Source organism: Panicum virgatum, chromosome 3K, assembly GCF_016808335.1.
Source record: "Panicum virgatum strain AP13 chromosome 3K, P.virgatum_v5, whole genome shotgun sequence".
Classification (NCBI taxonomy): domain Eukaryota; kingdom Viridiplantae; phylum Streptophyta; class Magnoliopsida; order Poales; family Poaceae; genus Panicum; species Panicum virgatum.
This window is the reverse complement of record NC_053138.1, coordinates 42,939,022-42,943,872: the sequence shown is the minus strand read 5'-3', so window position 1 is coordinate 42,943,872 and position 4,851 is coordinate 42,939,022.

Genomic DNA, 4,851 nt, shown 5'->3' with positions numbered 1-4,851 from the left:
TACATATATATTCTTTCATGATGAAACCTTTAGATTGCAAAATTATATTTTGATGAGTTGGATTAAGATTGATTTCTTTGGTATGAGACTAAGAAGCTGGTCATTTCGTTTTTTTTGTGTAACCTTCTTTTTGCTAGCGTATTTATCCATGCATTGTGAATTTCTACTTCGGGAATTTTGCAAACCTTGCTGGATATCCACACTAAACCAAAAATATCTTTTTGTGATTACCTCCTTGACCACAACCCAATTTGAGTATGGATTATCATTTCGACGGAATCAAAAGAATCAAGGGAACCATATAAAGAAAAGTTTTGGGAGACAAGGCTCCCCGGAGATTCAAGAGGTTCTACGAAGAAGAATGTAAATTTGAGATAGTTACCCTAGCTAGTTGGTCCTCCCACTATTCATACTCGAGGACGAGCATTCGTTCAAGCATGGGGGGATGGCTGGGTAAGTATTCTATGTTATCAAAAGTTCTAAGGAGTAAAAAGAAAGAAAAAAAGAGAAAGAAAGAGAAAAATGAAAAGAAAAAAGAAAAGAAAAAGAGAAGAATAAAATGCTCCTTAGTTCTTTTTGGCTTCATTAATTTTCCAAGTTACTTTGAAGAACTATTCCATACTCAAATCTTCCAACCATGTGCAATCCTATAACGAGAATTTCATTTGTGTCTCGGGATCATCCATTTGCCACTTGCACATGTCCACCTATCTAAATGTGTGTGTTTCATCTTTCTCCCTCTCCAACATTATTTTCCAATGGCCTTTTTGACTAGTCTCGGTAATTCCATTAGATCTCTCTCTTAGTTTGACAATATTTCAAATATAATATTTTGCTGGGATTGTTTTTACCTACCAAGCTCCACATAAGCCTTCCACTTTTATATATGAGTAGAATAGGTTGAAGACAATCTAATGTAGGCTTGAGAGACTTGATGAGATGAGTATTTCCATGATCTTTTGCAAGAGAACCTCACTTATGTTTGATATGCATTCTTTTGAAAACTCTTCACGATGAAACAAGGTAAAGGTTTGAAGTTCGCTTAAGTTTGAGAGCATTGCATTTATCTATTATTGTGGCTTGTTCTTTAATTGCTTGTCTATCTCCCATAATGAAAAAGTAGCCGGTCACAACATAAACTTAAATGCTAAATACTTGAGAGAGCAATATGTCTTGTTATGTATGACTAAGTGCAGAGAGGACATTGAGGGGCAACGCTAATTTCTTTATAAGCAAAGCTCCTGGACTTACTCGAGGACGAGAAAGGTTTAAGCATGGGGGGAATGTTGGCGCTCCTTAAGTACCCCTTTTATCCTTTGTTTATCCTTGATAATGGCATGAATTTAATATCAAAATCACTAACCGTCCTAACCCCGGCCTAATTATTGGTCATTTTCACACTTGCACATATATTTTGGAGGAACTTTGTTTTTGCAAGTTTTTGGCCTATTTTGGAGCATGAAATGACGAGGCCCGTGATCGAGCGCTGACACGGGGAAAGATGAAGGCCAAAGCCCAAAGGGAGGACCAAAGCCCATGTTGATTCGAAGCCCATTCACGCACATCCATCCTCCAAGAGAGCCCAAAGGACCGAGCCCACGAAGATGAGATCAAGATACTTCGGGATTAAGCAAAGCAAATGAAGATTTAAGGAAGAATTCCCTATCGTATCCTTTCCTCGAAGATATCTCCAAGATAACCAAGGGGTGCAATCGTGAAGGACATAAACTCTAGAAGATGCGAGGAGTCTACACGCAAAAGATGAGACCGAGGCGAGCCCGAAAGAAGGTAGGCCGGCGGGCCTAGGGCCATGGGGCCGGCTGGCCTAGCCCGTTTCTGAGGTTGTTCGGCCTCTCCTTTGACCGGTGGCTTCCTCGGCTTATAAATAGCTCGCACCTTATTCAACTCGCAGCATCAATCCACCCAGAACTCGACGAAAACCTTGGGCCAAGACCGGAGGAGGCTGACGGCCGCCGCGAGTCTTCGAAGGTACCTAAGAGATGGCTTAGGCCACCCCTAGCCGCCATGGCCTCCCTGCGAGGTTGTGCCATGGTGGAGTTCGGGAGTCACCCCCAACATTCGTCGGGGTATGTACACACACGATGGTGATATCAATCTACTCTTTATTCTAGTTGTCTCAACTTTGGTCTACTTCATTGCATGCTTTCTTTCTCATATGTGATGCATCCATATGTTCATAGTAAGATTAGATCTATTTGTGGTGATTAGTCTATATCTTGCGGATACGTTGAGGTAGCGTGTTTTAGCTAGTTGGTTGATTACCCCGGTGTGGTGACAGCATGGCGGAGGGAAAAATTCTAGCGACGACATGATGAGATGATTTCGTGTACCTTTAGTTGAGATGCAATCTATGTTTTGTTCACCTTTTTGACTAGAACTGTACCTAGAGATGATAGGCCCTAGCTCCTTGGTTGTGTTATCTCATCTACGGTTGTGGGTGTGATGAACACTTATGCTTCATTCATATCTATCAAGTGTTCAGTTTATATGCAATCATCGCTTCATGTTTAGGATAGGTTCGATAGATTAGATGGTAAACCCTAGTCGGTTCGCTTCCGATCCACGGATTGATAAACCTTGGGGGAGTACTCTAAGGGAAAAGCTACCACGATCCGTGCACTTGCGGTACGTAAATTGGGGCTCTAAGCAGTGTCAACATAGGGTAGTTACAAAAGAGGTAAGATACATCCATGAGCTATCCCTTACTCTAGAACATTCTATGCCTGTGAGCAGTCCCACTGTCCCGGGTTTGTCAAGCCCCCGAGCTGTTCGTTGTGACACCCTAGGTGTCTGCACAATAATTGTGTATCCATTTTATGCATCATGTGCTTGATTTGCTTGAAAAAGGATCTTTTTGTAATTATAAAAGGGTATATGTGTAATTATGATTTTATGCAAGGTCCTTTCTGTAGTTTATTTGGATAGGATGTGCAATTATTGCTTTTGTGGAGGGTGTTTTTGCAAATTTTAGTGCAATCATTGCTTGGCCGGAAACTTTTCAAATCAGCCCAAGTTTGAAGTGAAATTCCATTGAAAAAGTCAAGTTCCTTTGAATTCAAAATCCTATCCATGTTTTCAAATTTAGCTATTGAATCTTTGATCAAATAAATTTTTTGCACGACATCAAAGTTGTAGATCTTGAAAAATTGAACAACTTTCATGTTGGGCACTTTTTCATTTGAGGCCTATTTTAAAAGTTATCTCGGTTTTATAGATAGGTTCCTGAAATTTTGGAAATTGCGTTTAGGTCCCTGTCTTCTTCCCCAGCCTGCCCCTGCTCTGTTCAGTGCCGCCAGCGCGTCGCCGCGCCGCCGCGCCGCCCACCGCTCTGGGCCGCCTCCCCAGCGCCACCTCCGCCTGCTAGCTCTGGCCACGCGTCGCCCTGATGCTCCCCACCGCCCTCCGTGACTCGCGCTAGTGCCCCCTCCCTTTGCCACGCGCCCAGAACACAGCCGCCGGTCGCCACCTCGCCGTCGCCGTGGCCCGGCCAAGGAAGAGGCCGCCGCCCTCTCCTTTCGCGCGCTTTAAAACCAGGACGACTCCCTCCTTCTTTTTGCTTCGATCATTTGCCGCTTCCTCGCTCCGGACGCCCATAACACCACCGCCTCCGCCATTACCGCCCGAGCTCGGAGCTCACCACGGATAGCCACCCTCCGCCCTTCCCCGCCCGCAATTAACCCCGCCAATCGATCCGCCTCACTCTCGCTCAGCTCACTGACTTCTTCTCGTCGCCTATCCTCCACCAGAAACCCTAGCCGTCGAGCTCCATCGCCGTCCAGAGCTCCGCCGCCACCTGCTCACCGTGGAGCTCATAGCTCCGGTCCTTCTCCGCTCAACCCAACCCCACCAGCAGCTCCGCCTTGGCCCCGCGAAGCTCACCCACCCCTCCTCCTCGCCCAGTCCTCAACGGAGCGCCGCCTCCGCTGTCCTCCTCCGCCGCCGGAGCAACTGCTCCGCGGGGAACATCCAATCCGACCACCCCGAGCCCCAAGAAGACCACCATTGGGTTCGCCTTGGCCTGCTCTCCATTTCCCCCAACCCCACCCTCGCCGCCGGCGACTCCTCTCGCCGGTTTCGGCCGGTCAACCACCGTCCCTCTGCTCTGACCCGGCCGAGGACCTCGGGTGAGAAGAATCAGAAACTCAGGGGGTTATGTGAATAGGCTGTGACTCATATGAATAGTGCCACTAAGGACTTCTTTGTAATTTTTGCTGAGAACTTTGAAATTCCATAGAAATTCATAGGAAATTCAGAAAAATATAAACTTTGATGTTTTGGAATCCTTGTGTTTAGCTCTATGCAGTAGAATCATAATATGTTAGGCTTTTGTTGAAAGTTTTTGCTGTATAAATGGTTTTGTGTCACTAGGTAAATAAAGGCTAGTTATTTAATCTTTTTCTTATCTGATGATTGAAAGCTTGTCTTGCTCTGGAATTTTTTTATGGTAGTTTATTCATGTGACACTAGTTTTTCTATAAAAATTTCATGATCAGTTCTCATGTATAGATATTTATTTGATTTAATCCTTGTTTAGTAGACTTTAATTATGATAAATAGTTTATGCTATTTATAAACCATGAAAATATTTCTGAGTGACCTTTTTGGATAGTTTAGCTTGTACATGAAGTTTGAGCATCAGTTCATGACTAGAACAGGAGCTAAAAATGAATCTTGCTAATCTGTTGTTCTGTTTTGTTTATTTTCTCATAATTATTTTTCTTTGTAGATAAAATCATGAAAAATTCATAGTAACTAAGTAATATCTGTTTCAACCTTCTGTTAAATTTTGAGCTTCTGCTTTGCTATAGTTTGACCTGTATAATTCAAGCT